The sequence below is a fragment of the Manacus vitellinus genome, unplaced genomic scaffold (genome assembly GCF_001715985.3).
Source record: "Manacus vitellinus isolate BGI_N305 unplaced genomic scaffold, ASM171598v3 scaffold_5_pilon, whole genome shotgun sequence".
NCBI lineage: Eukaryota > Metazoa > Chordata > Aves > Passeriformes > Pipridae > Manacus > Manacus vitellinus.
This window is the reverse complement of record NW_021940682.1, coordinates 26235521-26256184: the sequence shown is the minus strand read 5'-3', so window position 1 is coordinate 26256184 and position 20664 is coordinate 26235521.

Here is a 20664-nt window from a genome sequence, read left to right as displayed (position 1 = left end):
ACAGCAAAATTGTTAAAAATGTAATAGCTCAGTTGGTATCTTTCAGTTCTGCATGAACAAGAGTAAAAAGATGGGGAACCATTATAAGTTCAGAATAATTCTATAGTTACCGTAAAGAATAATCAATTGTTTTGATATCAGTAGCACCAGACCTGTGAAATTATAATGTATCACTTTTCCTATATATTGTAAATTAACATATGTTCTGAAATCCATAGTAATTTTAAAATATCAATGAATATTAATGTAAAATTATCAGCTATGTTCTAACATTTTTTCTATTCTGTGACTCTGTGCTATGAATTTTGTCTTTACTATTGCAACAGTGCCAAACTTATTCACCAAATTTCCACTCTAGACACCAGGTTGGCAGACTGCAAAATCACTTTGATTTACAGCCGATCTCACTAACCTACTAATTTCCTTAAAATTCTATATAAAAGTTTAATTTACATTTTCAAAAGAAAAAAAAAGAATCATAGGAAGGTGTCTGAATGCTTTCACTAATTTTTTTCTCTTCCATAGGAAGGGAGAGAGATGGTCACTGAAGTTTCAGCCTCAGAATTAGATTTTGCACACCAATTTCACTTGTAAAATATGCATGACTGTTTGTTTTTTTTTTTTAAATATACCTATAGCTTAAAAGGGATTTATACTGCTCCATATGGTTATGGTCAGTTAAGGACTGATGAAGAAATTGGACAGATTAATCTACCTGCTCATTTGTTCTTGATTCCCTCTCTTTTGGAGAACTGCTGTAAATTCACACACTAAAAACGTTAAAGCACTCTGTGTTCAGTACCTCAGTAGCTTCTCAGCTCCTTGAAGCTAAAAGCCAAGCTCAGACAATTGGGGTCGCAAATGAGCCAAAGAAGTGCTTCTGTCTATTTTGTGACTGAGCACTTAACCTAAGGCTGAATGTTCAGGCTGAATTTCCTATGTTAGGACCACAGGGGATGTGATGAGAAGGTAGCTGCAGGGGAGAATGCAGTTTTTTGTTTTACAAGTGGTCCATTAAACGACTGAATCAGATAACACAGTTCCAACAGACAGCATGTCCTGAAATAGGAGGGAAATTTCGGTAGTGTTGAGCAGTCTGCTCCTAAACAATCTGTGCTGTGCCCTGACATAATATGGGAAAGCCTTCAATATAAAATAACATGTTCCATTTTAACCTATGAATTTGTTAGTATCTCCTTTTTTTTAGTCTTATGACTCTGGGCTTTGTTTCAATATGCAAATCTAAGCAGAGCTTTCCTAAAATTCAGAGTTTTTCATTTGATCCCAAATCCATTAAAAGTCTATTAAAATGTATGTTCTAAAGTTCAGTGATTAGGGGTTGTTCCTGCAAGGTGGTGAAAACTATGTCTGTGATTCACCAAAACACTTAAGCTTGTACATACCTTTAAGCATGATTAATTACTTTGAAGATCTAGAGAAATTAGATGTGTATTTAGGTAGTTTATTGAGTTATATGCATAATACTAAGATCTTGTAGAATCAAGCTCTATACTATATATATATATGTACACTTACACATATTAAAACAAAAATCATGCATTTAAAAAGTCAGTACCACAATTTGATTTCAATTTACTTGTAAGACATTCTTGGTATAATTGTACTGAGTGCAAAAATTACTGCTCTGCATTACACTAGTGTTTGTGTATTTATAACAGATTCCAGAAATGGTTAAAGTAGTCTGCTGGCAGTTATTCACTTTTCATGAAATAACTCCAACTAAATCTAAACAAAATGAATACTATATTTGAGAGACTGAATTCAATAAAATTTCCATTTCTGGATATAGGAAATGAAGTGAAATGATGTTTCTATCAAATCAAGACAATGTGTTGTACAAAGTAATCTTGAGAAGCAGGTCAAAACTACTGAAACAGGATGTGCATAATGCTGGCATCATACTAGGCTACAGTTTACATTTTGGCAATGACACATTGAGGTTTTGCAAGTATATCAAACACTACATTGCAATATTTACCTAAATCATTTTAGCTATGTATGTTTTCTACTTCTGTAATCACAGCTTCACAGCCCAGATGCAATATTATTCAGCTTTTATAATGTCCCTTATACCATTCATCATTGTCTTTTTCTTACATGCTCTACTTGGCAGATGTGATTTACTTAAAAAAAACCCACTAGTGAAACAGTCATTTTCACCGTTCAAGGAGTTTTATATCTAATTTTATTTAACTAATCTTCTGTCTCCAACAGTCTTCCCTTTTGCTTGCAAAATTTTTCTGTTGTTGATTTATTTTAATTAACTAATTGATTTATATTTTAAAAAAATCTACACATTCTTCTTAAACTAAAATGAACCCATCTAACATTTGACAGTGATATGAACTTTCTTGCTGTGGATATCTATTTATATATTAAACATTTCCAGAGCAACCCGATGGGGATTTAATGTGAGATTTATATGATTTTCAGTTAATTGAATTATTTGTTGTCAAATTATCTAACAAATTTAATCTGTTATGTTCTTCTGAATTATTCATGACCCATTCACAAGCATTTCTGTAAGCATAATATATTTTTATCAAATAGTTTGTACAAATAAATATTAGCTTTGTTATTATTGGATTGATTTCTCAAAGTTACTTTCACCTTAGTCAAATGGATATTCTGGAAAACAGGGGCAGAGTTAGTCCCTGAGAATCTAGACCTGGTGATGGTCTACAGTATCCCTTGTTGGAGGTTCTATTGGTCCTGGAGCATGGCACAGGTGTCAAAAAACTCACATATCCTTAGAATGTAGGATGCTCTGTCAGGAGTTTCAGGCAGAAGAACAGGCACCTCAGCATGGATCTATCTGCATACAGGAAAGCTCACTGCTGATGCACACTGCTCTCCAATGAAAATGCCTTTACTTTCCACAGGGTATAAATAGAAAAAGAATTAGATATACATACAGGTCAGGAAGCATGAGCAAGAGTCATCTCCAAGACACACATAAAAAAAAGCTGAGAAGAGTAAATTTTTACCCTCCAAAAATGAGATAACTCTGTGTAGAGATTCTGTGTCTAGAATTATTGTTTTAATGTTCCATTTTTAGACAGTCCTGGAAGAAAAGATTAGTTTTATTATCCTTAATACTTAAAATACAGTTGGAAATAAAATTGAATTTTTTGTTAAAAATAAACATGTAGGGAGGCAGAATAATGAAATAAAATTATGCTGGAAAACTTCCTAACACATCATCTTGCTACATGTAGATGTTTTGATGTACCTAAAAATGGAATTGAACCTGAGCTTAAATACAATGGTAGTTGATGGTAGTTCACTTCTTCAAAAGAAGCAGTAAATAGAGTGTTTTTAAAAATAATTTTTATTTTTAGCTATTTTTAAAAGCCTTTTTAGAATTTGTTTGTTTGATTGTGTTTATTTGTTTATTTGTTTTTGTTGAGGGACTGGGACTTTTTTTCAAATTTCAATTTAGAGAGACTTCTACTATGAAAAGCTCCACCCATGGAAGACAAAAAAGCTTGCAACCTAGTTTAATAAATGACATTGTCTCCATTTATCTCAGTGAAAGTTTTTCACTACTATTAAAGCAAACAGACCTCAAACATTAGAAAGACTTTATGGTTCAGACAAACTTCTGTGGTGTGGCATAGATGCATTAGACAGTTAAAATACCATCCTAATTATCTCAGAAGTTATAAACATTTTTAATTTGATTCTTTGTCATTGTACATCAAGCTCATTCAGTAGGGGAGGATCTGAAATCCATGAAATGATCTGACCTAATTTTTGAAAATAGTGTGAGTCAGAGTTAAAAGCAACTGGTCATCACAGTGTGTTTCTATTTTCTTCAGTATCCCTAAGGAAGAGCTTTGTGAAAATATGCGTAGTAATCTATGAGTATACTCATGTTTGGTGAATGTGACTTTGAATAAGACTAATCTTTTTAATCTAAGGAACTGTTCTTTGGAAAGAGTTTTTTCATTCTGAAATATGACAAGAAAGAGAAAGACTGTGTTTTACAACTTTTCAAAGACTACAGAAAGGTGGGAGAAATTTTGAGGGAAAATTTCTTTTTCTTCATGAGAACTAATTTGGCTCCAGTTATTTCTTTTCCTTCCGCCCCCCCCCCCCCCCCAAATGCATAACAAGAAAAAATATCATCTGAAACTGTTGCCTCAGAAAGCAAAATTATCTGGACAAAGTTCTTTCTTTGCTTTTTATTTAGCAAATGAAGTGGAGATGGATATATTGGAACACAACCATCCTATAAAACAGTGCCTGCTGCTATGTGTCAGCATGATTAACTAGTTTTTAACCTCAGTCATGTGTGATTTTGAAGACTTTTTCAGCCCTTAAGAAGACTTATGTACATTTTGCAAGCAAACAGGGAAGAATAAACATTTTGATGTTTGTGGTAAAGTGAAGTGGGAGGTCATGGTACTGATGGACTGGGAGTAGAGTAGAAAAGGGGGTACTGGACTGCTGCTTTTTTCAACCCCACTTTTTTATACAGTGTAAGATTGAAATTCTGTTCTATGGACCTGTTTTCTTTGAAGCCCTTTGCCTGTCTAGAACAGCAAGAATGAGAATAGCCTCATTTAAAATTATAACACATATTTTACATCATCATGTAAATCAGAAAAAGAGGTATATTCATCTCTCTATCCATAGACTAAAAGGGGCTCCAAACTTATCTGCATATACAACGTGCTCAGCTTATGACCTCTTAGTGGGATGAATTCTGCCCTAAATGGGTACTTTACTTAGGTCAGAGCTGCACATGCTGAAGCCACAATTTCCAAGTGACCAGGGATGAATTTAGCTTCCAGGAAAACAAGGTGTTCTGCTAAAGTTATAATCTAGAAATACCTGGTTCTCCATTAGCTTAGTGGCAACCAAGATATACAGTCTCTGCAATGAACATTCCAGCGCATGTCTAATATTACAGCCTCTGATCTTAGCTGGTTTTTGGGATGCTATTGTAGCTATTATCTTTTCCTTATTGACTGAGCTTTGACTTTTTCACCTTGTTATTCCTAAATGTCCTTTGTTCCTGAGGAAGGGGTTCCTGAGGAACCTGCTGAGATGGTTCATGTCAACTCATTTTCATGTCTCAAAGCTTTCAAAGTTCTGTCTTGGAATAGTTTGACAAGATGTGTTCCTTGCCACATAGAAAGAACAACATATATTGGAAAAGAGTTTTAATTAAAATCTGGTTTAATGTTTACATTACATTTCAGTAGCAGCTGGCATTATTTGTTACATTGACAGTGTGAGAGAAAGAGGTCAGAAAAAGAAAACTAATTTCTATTCCTTCTTAATTTGCCAGTTGAACTACTGAAAGTTTTAGCATTATAAATCTCTGGGTTCTAAGTAAGAAGTAAATAAGTAGTAAACTGGGAATAGAATTGGTTTTCCACCATTGATATGGCCATTAATGCCTATATCAAAAGCTAATCTTCTCATTAAAATGGTAGTAACTAAAACATAGGTTCTATGTGCTGAGATGTATTTATCTGGAAGCAGATTTCATAGCATCCTTTAGGACTGCTACTTTAGAGATGTGACTGCAGAAATGAGGGACACTGCTGAGCACAGTGTAACTTAATCTAGTTGCTGTCCTTGATCTGGTTGCCTTAGTACAATTTAAAAATAACCTTGGCTTTTTCAAGTAAAATATTCAAACTCCGTATGAGTTCCATATATATATATATATATATATATTCCTACGAAATATATTACTTCCATACCATCATCTTCAAAGTACTAATCATATAGGGAGCGGATTAATCTCATTTAGTAGAAAGCACCTATTTCATGGACATCTACACCTGAGATAAGTATCTGAAGTTTTCTTCATAATTAGTAGAAAGGAGAGATTCCCTTAGAACACTTCTCATCTGACCTCCTACCATGGGAGCAGTAAGAATGAAGTATCTGAGTGCACTGTGCAATGGCAGAGAGAACAATGCAAAAAGTTGGACGAGTCTTGGTATAGGCTATGGATTGGCGAGTAACAGGAGCAAAACACCTGAATCTGCTGAAAAGCTTTATCATAGTATCCTCATAGACTGATTTCATTGGCAGCCTGTGCCTATATACCCCTCCCTGCATCTTAGGAGAGACTGGGGCAAAGCACTGTTACATGGATATCCAACATCAAGGATCATCCTTAAAAAGACCCCAAGGTTAATTTTAAAAACAAGAATCAGACATTCTGACTAACACCTAAAAGAAATCTTATTATAAAATTTCCTGAAATGGATACATGCATCACAGTCAGAGCCACATTGCTGCTGTGTGCTTATGAGGCACCTGAAGAACAGTAAGAATCTCCTACAGGGAAAGAAGTTACAGAAGCAGTACAAAATATATGCAACATGACTGACTACTGATTACTGTATCAGTTTGGCCTGGTTCTCTTGCCAAGAGAGCTCTGTGGCTCCCTTAAGCTGTCCCCTTCCCCTTCCCACTCTTTCAAGCGAGAAAAAAAAAATGAACCACGGAAAAACCGAAAGAAGTCCGAACTCAATGGAATTATATAAAAAATATATATTTACATATATTTACAATTTTATATACAATTTGAATATATTTTACACATGAAGGGAGCTCCCGAGGGAATAAAAAGGGAAAAGGGAAGGGGAAACAGGGATAAAAAAAAAAAAACAAAAAAATATCCTCCAAATATAGCCTGTTAATAGAAAGTTAGCAAATAAATACAAAAAACCGAATTAAATACTTCTCTGAACGAGACAGCAGAACTGTGCAAGGCACCAACCAAGTCCCCACACCTCCCGGAGGGACCAGAGATAACGGCAGGTCTAAACAGGCAGGCCTTGGCATATACAAGCAAAGACCGTCTGTGGAGAGACCTGTCACCTTCAGCCACCAGAAGAGAGAGGAGAGTGAGCTCTCTTATCTCCGCCTTATTTATATGTTTTGTTACGTTAAAGGATGATATGGAATACTTCTTTAGATTTCTGACTCCCGTTGCTAAGGAAGACCTAAAAAATCCAAAAGCCAACCCACTACAATTACCTTTAAACTGTGAGGTAGGTGGGCATACAGATAAAATGGGGAAAAGGAGTGTACTACATAATGATGGCTGGGGTTATACTGTCATTTCACCCTATTTACCAAAATGAAATGAAGGGATTGAAAAAGTTAAGTTTTAATTGGGTTTTCTTTATCCTTTGCAAAATGAAAGCAGTAATTTGGGGTATTAAGATTAACTGAAATGGTTTTTGTTGTATAACATGTATTTCAGTCATATTGTCTATCTAAACAAATATTTCAGGATGATATTGAATTCCCTTCTTGGAGAGGATCAGAGATGTCAAGCTGCTTCTTGTAGTTTAAATTCAAACTCCACTTGGATCAGAGGATGTAATTTGGATCAGTTTGCTGTTTTTATAGCAGCTGAAAAAACTAAAAAGAAATCATCAAAGAGAATGCTAATTGCAATCAAATTAAATGACTGAGTGTATTACAATCAGGATGCAGAACTCTGGGAGAATATCTGCTCTGATGCATCCTGCTGGTGACATGTTTTATTTCTGTGTATTAAACAAACATTTCTTCAGTACTTTTTCATTATGATCAATAGCGTGAGATTCACTGTGACCCAACAGTAGACCGAAAAAGAAAAAATAGTTCTTGCCAGTTGTTAAGGGAGTAGTTTAACCTAAGAATAAGACACACAAGTTTTGCAAAATCACGTGTGTGAATTCTGGAATATATATATATTTATATATATATATGTCAAATCACCCAGTTCACCACTACTGGAATAAATGAAAAAAGAATTATTTTTTTTCTGGAGTAGTTTTATGAAGTATGTAGGAATTTTAAGAGTAATCTTGGTATTGTCATGCAAGTAAGAACTTCAGGGAATTTCTCTCAATGTATATTGGAAGCCAGACCGGTGGAATTATTTAGTTTCTTTTTCGTGGTAGATTTTTTTTATGAAAACTTTGAATGTTAATATAAGGAAGGTTTTTCTTTCTTTAATTTACTCTTCTAATAAATTTTCATATATGTCCAAGTGAATATTATACTAAATGAAATGAAAAGAAACTTAACACAAACCAGACTAGAAAACTGTTTCTGGACAGTTTCAGAGACAAACACATGCATATGCAAAAGGATTTCAGTAAATGTCAATAACAAGAAAAAAATTCTTTTCAATTATGGACACCAAATAATGGTTTTCACCCTTTTAGTTTTTTTTCCAAGACTTGAGGCAATTATTCATGTCATTATCTTCAGACAACATTTAAATATATTTAGAAGCATAAGATATTTATTAACATAAACCCAGTATGTACACTATAGACTATATATAAACAGTATTCCTATCAAAATCTACAGACTAAATGACAAAATAAAGTTATGACAGGTAACATATAGACTGACAATTTATTTGTCATTTTTTCTAAACATAGTCAAGAATTGAAGACATTATTAGTAAGTTGAAACATCAGCCATGGGGGGCTCTTCAGTTCTCAATACAAGTCTACATTTGCAACTAGCAGCTGTTTAATTTTATTATGACAATCTTATAAACTGAAATTCTTCTTCAATACTTATCAGATGCACAGTTTCACCGAACAATGAACCCTCTGCATTTTTCATAAATCAATCTTCTCATTAAAAATAGTTACACAAAATTTTATTTGTTTACACTTTCCATAAACTATGCTTGGGGTAAGCATGAACTTGTAAGATTGCTTGTGAGTCTATCCTACCTTACATAAATTTCAGTGAGTTTTGTGGCATCTTTTTTTTTTTATTTATTTTAATATTACACAGGCCTGAAAAAAGTAAAGAAAAAAATTTGAAAAATTACAATTTGCTATTCATATATAGTCCTTCAGAAAGAGAAATCAGACTGCATTACTAGAGGCTCAAAAGTAATTTTTCAAAGACCAGTTTTTATTGTGGTTTTTAACCTCACATAGGTACTATGTTGAAATACTTACTTTCTTATCAAACTTTATACATTAATTGCAAATATTTGCTGATTTATTCTTCTAAATTTTTTCTTAAAAAACATTGACTTGTCAGCATTGGTCTTTAAAGAAAGAGATAAGCAAAGAAGCAAGCCTCTCAAAGGGAGAAAAAAGCAAAAAGAAAGTATTAATAATTACATAAACTTTGTGGACAGATATGAGAAAAGATTGGGGAAACAACTATTTATTCTATCAACCTTGAATGTCGCCTTAATTTTATGACAATCTCCTCAAAGTTTATTGCTCATGGAAGTGTTCTTTTTGTCACATAGAGGTGAGGTAGGAAAAGAAGTTAGAAATAAACCTTTATATTTGAGAAATAAATTCCCAGAAATATCTCCAAAGAATCTAATTTTTTTTCAAGTCTTCACAGCTGGGGTGCCAGTAGACCTTTCCTATGTGTTTTAACTACCAGGACAAGAAGGTCAATACCCATCCAGGTATGCTCCCATCTCCCTATTTGTATTTTTATTTTATCATCACCTTATAAAGAGGCTGTAAATAATTTGAGGACAGGTAATAAATTTTCTTCTGCGTTTGCTTAACGCAAATTACAATTGTAATCCTGCTTTCAGGTTGCCATATGCTATTGAAAAAAGCCCAAAACAGTAAATCAGAGTAATGGAAAGGGATGTATATGAATGATGTTAAATCTGAAAGGAATTATACAACAGTGCCTATGTTGATAGATGACTACCACGGCTTCCAGCTCTCCTCCATTCTTGATTTTTATTCACTGTAGGATTGTGTGGAGCACTAGAGACTCAGTAACAGTAAAAAGCACTATGCTTTTGATGGTTTAAAGGAGGTTGTGTTTTTGTGAGATGTCCAAAAAAGATATAATTGTGTTTTCATATATTTTTCAGGTTACAAGAAGATGGGTGGTTGTTTTCAGCCCAATATCCTCTGAACTCTATTCATAGTGATTTTTGTCCCATTTGTCAATCCACCACAGACTACCTTTTAAGCACATTGCACACATATTTGAATGAAAAGCACTTCTGCATATGCAGCTGTGATCAGTAAAAAGGATCTAGGTATATTTTTCTTTATAAATGAGTTAGCTGCTATGCCTACCTCTGAGAAAAGACCTGAACTCTGGCACACTCTTCCTTCCCACCCTAAAAGCCTTTCCAGATACCAAATTTTCAGGGAACACTGAGTTCTCTGTAAATTTTGGGAGAGAAGCGAGAATGGAAGTTTTGATTAAGTCTTATATCATGTACATTTTTATTGCGTTATTTTGCATTTATATGTAAAGGTGAGGCAGTGAAGCATGGGACGGACAACTACTTTAAATACATTTCAGTAAATCAATATAACACTCAATTTTTCTTTGCTTATTATATTTTCCTAAATTTCTTAGAGAAAATTGTTTTTTTCAGGAGACCAGCCAAACTAAATGAAAATAAATACACTATTTCAAAAAAATTAATTTAATTCTCCATATATTCCTTTAGAGAATATTTTGCTGTAACAATTTATGAAAAGCTCTGTCTATATATATATACCACATCCTAGATATGATGACATAGTTAATAAATAATATGATATGCTTGATTATGGGGGACCATCAGCTCTCAGTGTATGTTATGGTTATGGATCTGTTCTGACCATTACATGGCAAATACACATCTGGAAACTTGGAACTGGAAGATTAGTTTTCTCATGAACCAGTATGATTCATAACAACCTGATACTGACCTTCTATTTGACAAAGTCCTACTGATAATGTTGTATTATAAAATACAGTGTGTCCTCTTCTTTTATTTGGTTTGATTTTGATTTTGTTGAATGTTTTTATCAGCTCCCATAGAGGAGGGCATTTGAAAATATCCCATTCTTGTGATTATAATGCAAAACTTGTACAGATAGATTACTACTGTTAAATGCACCTGCGTAGGTTTTATCACAAAAAAGCAAAACCTTTTATGGTTGCTTAAGAAGGTTCTGGCTTGTTAAATACTGCCTCCAAATTTTTTTTCCCGTTTGTTGTTGTTGTTGTTGTCTTTCACATTTGTCATGCTCCTCTTCGGGTACACTACAGTTCCATTCATTCTGGGTTTATAGTGACTGAAAGAAGATCCTATAGAAAAGTACAGTAACATAAATTACTTTTATGTTCTAGATCACAAAATCTAGATGTCTGTGCTGTAAACAAAATTATTTCCTTAACGCTCTTGAACAGTTGTCCATTTTGTAACTCTGGATTATGTCTATGTACTCATACTACTTCTGCTCTGACAAACAAATATGGTGGGCATTGAACACATACCTCTATTCAATTCTCCAGGCAACCACAAAGTTCTAGACTATATTACCCCTCCACATACATGTGATAGGGACTGTATGCTCCCTAGGATGTGGTACAGCCCAGCAGCTATTAATCACCCTACATATACTGGCAGGTAATTTAACAATGAGAATAGAAAATCAAGGAACATATCCATAATCACAAGACTAAAGTAGAAAACTATTACTTACCTAATGTCTGGTTTGAGCTAATAATGAGCTTAGGGATGACTAACTGGGAATGACCAATAAGCTTGGTTTCTCATTTTCACATGCTCTCTTACCTGTAGGTTGCAAATAAGCAGGAAATCCCATATTCAAGTGGGAATTATTTGGAAATGAGAACTATCATGTAGTCCATTTAATCCTCATTTTAATGAGGCATAGATATAATTGTGTTGACATTAGACCATTGCATTTGCTGCATGGAGAAATGATCAATCACTAGGTCATGCTAAACTTACCCCCCTACCAAAACCAATTAAAATTAAAGGGAAAAAAAACAGAGGAGTTCACTGGTTAATATCTGTATTTGTTTCTTTTGAGTAGCAAGAGAGTTTCCTAAAAGTACTTTCAAAGAAAAAATATTTTTAAATGTCAAAGTGTTAAATATAAATCTACATGAGAAATGAAAACTGTTACTTTTTTTTAGGATCTGAACTTGAAATTCCATTCAAAGAGCTGAACAGCATTAAAAAAAAACAACCAAACCAAACCAAGCCAATGTTAAAAAGTGCCTGTTAGACTGAAAGGTAGAATGACAGGCTTAAACCTGTCTTTGATTTCTGTTTTACATTTTTGAAAATCAGCTCCCTTGGAAAGAAGAGTTCAGAACTGTAGTGCTGACCTAACCTTCATTACATCTCTCTTATAACAGAAAGACAATCTCATTTAGTCAGTTTGACAGTATGATTTCAGTATGTTTTGAAATGTTTTTCTTTTGACATGTACTTTCCCTAGCTGAAAAGATTAATGAACAGCTGTATATTTTTTTTAAACATGTACCAGGTGTCTGTCACTTAACATTTGTCAGTCTTCCATCATTATCTGTGAACAAATGTTCCTAATTAACTATAGCAGGAGGTGTAGGAACAACACAGGGGTGAGCTGTGTCTGGGACACTGTCAGCTTCATTTGTGACAAAGCTAAATGTCTGAGGTATCTAAGATCTGGAATTTGATATTCTTTCATGATATCTTCTGATGGTAATCCTTTATGGCCCAGTCCTAGAAACTGTCATAATTAAGCACACAGGAATACTGCAAGTCTCCCATAGACATGACAATTGTCTGTGTTATTCATGTTGGAAAGTCACATGGTAATAAACAAACCTTTGTGGTGTGTTGTCCTTCTTGTAAATTTATTCTTTCCCAGGTCAGCTGTGATTTAAATAGTCAGGTACTATCCATTTGATTGTTTGTGTTGAAAAAAAAAAACTAGGTTGAGTCCTGTAATTCAGGGATATCCTGGTTCCGGCCAGGACAGGGTTCATTTTTGCTGTGGCCAGGAGGGACATGGCCAGGACCCTAAGGTCACCACATGTCATTTTCTGGGGCTGGAGGGAGTGACTCTCTTCCAATATAGTGAGTCAGAGAGAGAGGTCGAATAGTGCCAGTTCCCTCTGTTATTGATATTGTAGCTGTTACTGTTTGTTTTCTTATTCCATTTCTCTTTTAAGTAAATTGTTCTTATTGCAACACATGATCTTTACACTTTGTGCCTCCAATTCTCCTCTCTAGCCTGCCACGGAGGGAGGAGGGAGTGAGCGAGCAGTGCAAGGTTTAGTGTTTATGTGGGAACACTAAATTTGGGAATAGCATTCCAAAACCACAACAAGGGAATTTTAAGTGTGGCAAAAGTACTGCTTTTAAAAGGTGCTAAAAATGTGACTAAGAAAAATTATTTGTAGATATTTTATTGTAGGTATCATTTTAGCTAGGCTTATGTTGGCAGTATTAGGGTCTGAAAGCACATGTGAAAATAGGAGTGGGAATTTACAGAATGGAAAAGACTGAAAAAAACCCCACAATCTTTAACCTTAACCAAGAAATACAGCAAGAGTTGTTCATAAAATGAAAAAGAAGAATGAAAATTATGGTCCAGACCTTTCTTGGTTTATTTTTAATTTAACCCCTTTTTACCTTGGTTTGCAAGATGTTAATATTTGATATTGTATAAAAGTTTTATCTCTGCATTAAAAAAAAAAGGATATCTAATGCCAAAACTATATTATTTGTAAACTGTTTTCACTGTTAAGCAGATCTCTCTATGCGGATCTGCTGCATGTATTAATACCTTGATGTAAGCAAGTGTTAGATAACAGATATTTTTTCCCATAATTTTGAAATATTTTCATTATGAATAAAGACCACTTCATTTGTTATACCTCTGCAATCATTTGTTATACCTCTGCAATCAAGATGCAGTCCATATTTTCCACACTTGAATTTTATCAGTTTAAACAACTTTCTCATTTACTAAATTTTCCTCAACATTTGTCTCATGCTCAACTTTACTTATGAATTGATTGTTTTGTATGACTCTCAAATCATACAACCTTTTAATTTCTTCTTCTTTTTTTGTTTTGTTTTGTTTTGTTTTTAGTGCTTTTTTCCCAGGTGTCTACTTACTAATGTGGAACATAAAACTTTTGAAACACAAAATATAATTAATAGAACATCAAAGAAATTAAAGCAAATGATTTGTGGTTTCCAAGGGGAAAGAAAAATCTCTGCCACAAGATATAGTTACAGACACACAACAAAGACAGAAAACACTTAAGAATTTGATGCTGCTCATTTTGGTTCCTTATCATCAAAATGGAAAATTCTGTCCTTGGGGGTTGGAATAGATTATCTCCAGAGGTCCCTTCCAATTGTAAATATTCTGTGATTTTGTGATTTCTTCTCCTGAAGTTGATCTTTATGCATGTGACTAATAGCAGAATTTAATTTATTATTTTGATGCTAAACCAGTAACCCCTAAAAAACAAGATAAATAATCATTCTTTTCCTAAATAACATAATTTTAATGGCAGCAATTATGAATCTTGCTTTTTTATATCATACTATTAAGGACTATATGAGATAGAGAATTGTTAAAGAAGAATTGAATGTTCTTTGAACATAAAAATTGTATTTCAGAACAAAATCAACTGGCATCTTCTATGATGAAAAGTTAAAGATATCCTTATTTCAAAAACCAATAACTGTTTTTAGGTTCACAAAATCTATCTTTAGCATATCTAATACTGGAACCCTGATGTCAGACAGAGATAACTTTTGACAAGTGCGTGCCAAACTACAGGTGTTCCTCTCCATTATTGCCTCTGGTGAGGCAAAGAAACATTTTTTTTCTGAGAAAGATTTTTATGTTGGTTCTCACCCTTTGTGAGATCATCACACTATTTTTTGCTAAGTCAGTTAAATCTTGTCTTTTCGATCTTTCTACAAAATAAAACACTTATTTTCTAACCTGTGTTATCTTTGATCCCTGTTTTTCTTGACAATCATTGTCAAATGCTGCCAGTGTGCTTACAGTATAAGTTTTAATATTATTCTGTTACAGGGTTGTCAGTCTCTTGTCCTTGGCCTAATTCACTCATCTGCTTGGTTTCTAGTGTTTCCCAAATTGACCTTTTAATCTATTTCAAGATCTTCAAAATACCTTGAGGATGCAAATGACAATGCTAATAAATAACTTCATTGTGAGGTATTGAGGCTGATCTTTTCTTCAAATAAAAGCATTTACTAAGGTAAAAGTCTAATGACTTCTATTCCCTAACCTAGATGTGATGTGAGAACTACATTTTTCTCAACTAAAGCATGTTCTAAGATATCTTTTAAAAGAAATTTTACCTACATTTGTTAAAAAATGTATCAGAATATCTTCATTGTCTGTCATCAGATCTTTGATATTTACATTAATTTTTGTTATTTAAATATTTCATATATATAAAAATATCTAAACTATAATTTATCTTAGGTTTGTGGTTTGTTTTTCTTCTTCCTCTACCCCTTCAAAGGAAGGTGGCTGTGAGTTGACTGAGTGTACATTTGCAAGACCTTTAAACCACTTGCCAGTTTCAAGGAAATTTGAAGAAAATCTGGAAGTTGCAGAGATTATTTAATTTCTACAATCTTTTGAAAAATCAGTACAGAGTAAAAGCAAGTGAAGGGCTGAATTCAGTCTTCAGGAATTCTGCTCAGCAACCTTTGGAGAGACAATCAGCTATCGAGTTTGGATAGTGCACACATAGCTCCAAATATCTGCACCATAGAGTGTTTGCTGTCTGCAGTTAAATCCCTGTGGGGATTTAGTATTCACTGGGATTAGAGTTTATAACTACTCTGACACTGAGCTTTCCAAAACAGTTTGAATGTTTTCAAGAAAATCTGTATAATTTTCTTCCCCAAACTTGCAAACTCACTAGAAATCATAAAGCTTGTAATCAAAAATAAATAGAAAATGCTGCCACTAAGCCACCAAGTTATCACTCTTCTTGTAAAATCTGGGAGCTCCAAGCCTGACAGGAAAGACTGTTAAAAGATAAGAGGAAAAGCGTTGCTTCACAGCATGTGGTATGAGAAACTGAGGGAATGAATAAGCAGACAAAAGAGGAGTAATAACGGATAAAGTAATATTATGATTAGATAGATTTTGTGTGTGTGTGTATACATATACACCTTCTAATTTATTATTGTGTAGCCCACAAATACTGTCTTGATGCTACAAACAGGGCAAAATATTTAACACCACAGAAAGTGGGAATATCAGAAAAAAGAAGCTGATTTTTCAGGGTATGAGATTAATGTACGATATTTAATATACTGCCATTCTAGATACTGTGATGGATTGATTGAATTTTTTGAACTAGAAATATTCATTACACGCAATGCAAAATGTCATTGAAAGTCACCTAGGAGTTCATGAACTAGGACAAACCGCACTTCAGGGAACTGACAGATGATTCTGTAAATAAAAAGTCAGTTATTGTTTTAGACACTATGAGGAGACAACACTAGGATACTAAACATCATATTTAAAAAATTCAGGTACTAAGGATTTTTAGTATTTCTGCTCATTATTAGATTAATATGAGAGAGGGGGGGAAAAAAGCATACTGAAGTCACCCATAATTGTCCACTCATTTGTGAGTGATAGAAAACGTTTGTTCAGTTTGTTCTTCTGTTTTCTTATTAATATAGAATATAAGTAAGATCTTTAATTAGAACCAATATTTCCTAAAATTTTAAATTAATTTAATCTTATTTTTGACAAAATCCTAGAATTCCAATGAAGTAATGAAATTATACTGGGTTTGAATGAATAACCTGGCTTTAGGTGTTAACTTCTCTTTCTTTCCTTATTCCAATATTATCTTGAAATAACTTTTAAATCAATCCCATTTTTCCTACATTAGAGTTACCTAGCTTTCCAAAGCTTCAACTGAAGCTTTCTTAAAGTATTAAAGCTTGAGTTTTTCTTTTAGATTAATATTTTAACAGTACATTTTTTTCCAGTGCATTAGATGCTACTGGAAATCCAAGACACTATGTCATTACTTTTGTTTTATGAAAAAGCCCCAAACATTTCAGAAATTTCTTAGGTAATAACATAGTGCAAACTTTTCACCATATATTTTTCAAAGCTTTAAAATTTATCAGTAAAAATCTCCCCAAATAAAGCACAAAATTACACATCAATAATAATGATGAATATTGTCCTCACAGTTGGTTTTACATAAATAATAATCCATAGAAGAAGGAGATAGTGTTATGGAGCACATGAATTTTGCAGAAAGCACACACTTTGTGAGATATACAAGGAAAAACATGACTAGAAAGTTTTAAGGCAATTCACTAAGAGAATACTGAATGCAAAACCTACATAAAATGCTATTAAGAACATGGCAACAAGTATAAAGAACTCAGCCACTCTGTCTTAGTATGAGCTAGCTGGACCTAGATATTGCTTCTTTTTTCCAAATATTAGCAGTGAAAAGAACTAACTCTAAAATTCTCATCCTAGGTTAATGAATATTTTCCCCATTTAGACTTGGACTATGTGTAAAAATATATATGTAAAATTTAGAAAAAAGTGGAACTTAATGTACATAAATCCATGATTTGGTCTTATTATGATGGAGAAACTGAGGTGTATTGAGGATATAAATGAACATTTGCCTCACTGTGAGAGAGGGTCAAACCTACCCACACTGCCTTTAAATTTCAATTTTCCTAAATTGTAAGAAAGTGTAGAACTCCAGACACGTTTGTAATACAAATTATTCCTTCTATGCAGACAACATTTTAATACTACCTAGAGAATGCCTCAATGACATTTATTTCCCATAATGAAGTACTAATATTTTTAAGCAAACATTTGAAATTGTTTCTATTTCTATGGATTCATAGATTTTTGCTGTTTGTAGTTTCTCACTGCGATTATTACTGGTTTCCATTAAAATGAATAGTATGAATTTATTTTCTAGTGGCATCTTATAATAGCTATGTTGAATTTCCTATGCTGTATTTTTTTCTAGATGTTTTATTCCCTTTTGAAATTTCTATAAAAATACAGATAGCAAAAATTCACATCAGCACAAAACCTGAATGTTCCAAGTCCTTCAATAAAATGAGTGTTTCAGTTTTGACCTTGTATGTGAATCACAGATTCTTTAAGAACCTTTGCAGAGAATTATTACAGTTACAGTTCTTGAGATGCATTATGAATTTTATGAACATTCTAGGGTGGTTTTGGTGACATTAGATGGTTTGTTTTGAATTAAAGCTAAGTTATTTTCATATTTTATAGGCACTCTCAGATCATCTCTGTAATATCCTGGAGATTTGTTATTCAGATTTGCATTATTTTGAATTGGATCTTCTGGTTTTAGCTATTGATTTTCTCTTACATCTCAAAGAAATGACCCAATAAACATACATATCCTGCTTAACTTCTTGGAAGACTTTATTACTTTATATTACTTAATAATTCCATTGCGTCTCCAGGAATTCATAGAGAGAAATACAAATGCCCCAAATTAGTTCCAGCCTTTTTCCCCTTCCTTCCTTGGATTAAATGAGTCAGCATAACCAAGAACTTTCAAAAGACTTGTTGCTTTACAGTTCAATAAAATCCATTTCTACTTTTGACCATTACTCAATATCACCTCAAATTCACTGAGAAAAGAATGGAAACAACATGACATGAGTTATGTCAGATATAAGAGAGATGACAGATCTCTTTTGAATGAGTCACAGAAACATCACCTGTGATTGCCCACTGCTGTTCAATACCCAAAAAATGAGGGCCTGATCATAGCAAGAATTAATAGGAATTAGACCCTGACAAGAAACAAAGAACATTTTACGTCACATTCATAATTTTGATTATTGAGTGTGCCACTGAATCTAAGCAGTACACTTTCCTAGTTCTCTTTCATTTTTTCATGGATGTAGCAGTTCCCATGAAAGTCTAGTATTTCTTCACACTATAAAAAAAGGAACAGAAACAATGACTTGATTTTGTACGTGTGTTTTCAATGACTGTTTGCATACCTCTGGCATAGACAAGGTACCAAATACAGATGATAGTCTATTTAGTGAGGCATTTAGTACTTCTGTATCTATAAGTACATGCTTTATTTTTAAAGAACATACACACAATCTTGGAGACACAATACAAGATGAATCACTTTTCTAAAAGTTACCTCAAACACTGAAAGTAAAAGCTTTTCCAAAGAGCAGTCAAAAACCTAGTTTTCATTTAAGGTCTAACAACCTCTAGAATGAACTTTCATCATATACTATGAGTCAGTTTGCATTACACATGGATTATGTGACCAAAATGCTTTGACATTTTGTCTTACTGTCATTGATTACTGCCATTACATGCCTTGTATCTACTGTATTCCAAATTTACCTAAAAATGTCTATAGGAAGAGATTACTCTGCATACAAGTCTTTGCAATCTATTTTATGCTGATAGCCTGTATTACCAGTTAAAGAAGAATTGATAGTTTGAATAAGTATTCTGCAGGACTGCTATTATACATGTATTTCTATTTAATACTTTAATAATAATCACAAACACAAACTAACAAAAGTAAGGTAACAAAGAACAAAAAATGATATTTAAGTGAAACTTAGACAGAGAAAGAAGATATTACAACTTTGCTCAAAGTTTACTTGATGGAGAAATTCCTGCCTTTGGTATTTTTTTTCCTTTTTAAGGAAGGATGACTGTTCCTTAAGTACAGTGGTATTGCTGGTGCAGCTGTAATGAGGAAAAACAGATGATCAAGTCTTGTGGCAGCTGTGCACTTCAGATAATATACTACAGCAATGGATAAATTCACTCAGGATCATCGGTCCAGAGAGAAAAATATGTGCTCACCCTGGAGACATTTATGTCATAAACTTTCATAAAACAGGAAAGAGTCTAGACAGATAGTTATATGAAAGGGTCTCCTTTCAGAAAATTTACATGAAAGAAAACAAAGGCATATGATACTTTTCATGTAAATCTGGTTCATATCATGTTATTAACAGTAATAATGTTCTATATGTTGGACACACAGAGTATCATCCTTTTGCTGTGAATAGAATTTTGAGTGTGTGCCATAATCAGCCAGGAAATTCACATCTGCCAGTGCTATATGAAATGCAGAAACCTATAAGATGTGCTAGCCTTTTTCTACATTCACATTTTCAAAGCTATACAGATGATAACATGCAGTTTGCTGTTCTTAAGACTCTAGAAAAAAGAGATATTAAATCTCCCATGTGGTAAAACTAATTGAATAAAACCAGGGAATATCAAGGGCACTATCTTAATTTTCTGAAAAGATTCTCTTTACAAAAGGTACATCAGATTTATTCCGCAAGGAAGTCCTTAAAATTATAGTACATTTGATCTGTTGATTGGTCAGACAAGGAATAAACACACCCTATAAGCAAATGAAGTTGATTTACTGTGACATTTCTTCCATATTAAAAAATTACTTTAGACATGGGTAAAACTGAAGCTCACATATCATGTGATTGACTACATGGATTAACTGCAGCTACCATGGATTAACTGCAGCTAATATTTTGTGTTTAGCTTTTTATTCTATTCAGAGCATATACAGTTTTACATTGTATTTGAAATTTTAAAAATAATCAGATATCTTATTTTTACAATAGAATCATAAACAGATGTCAAAAACCCTCTGAAATTCTAAACTGAGCATAGTTAAACCCATGTTAAACACTTCGGATTTGCCAGCTCAAGGAATACAGTCTCTGCTAACTTTAAGGTTGAAATTTGATTTCAAATGTAATAAATAATTAATATTTTAGAAGTAGAAAATACTCGGGAT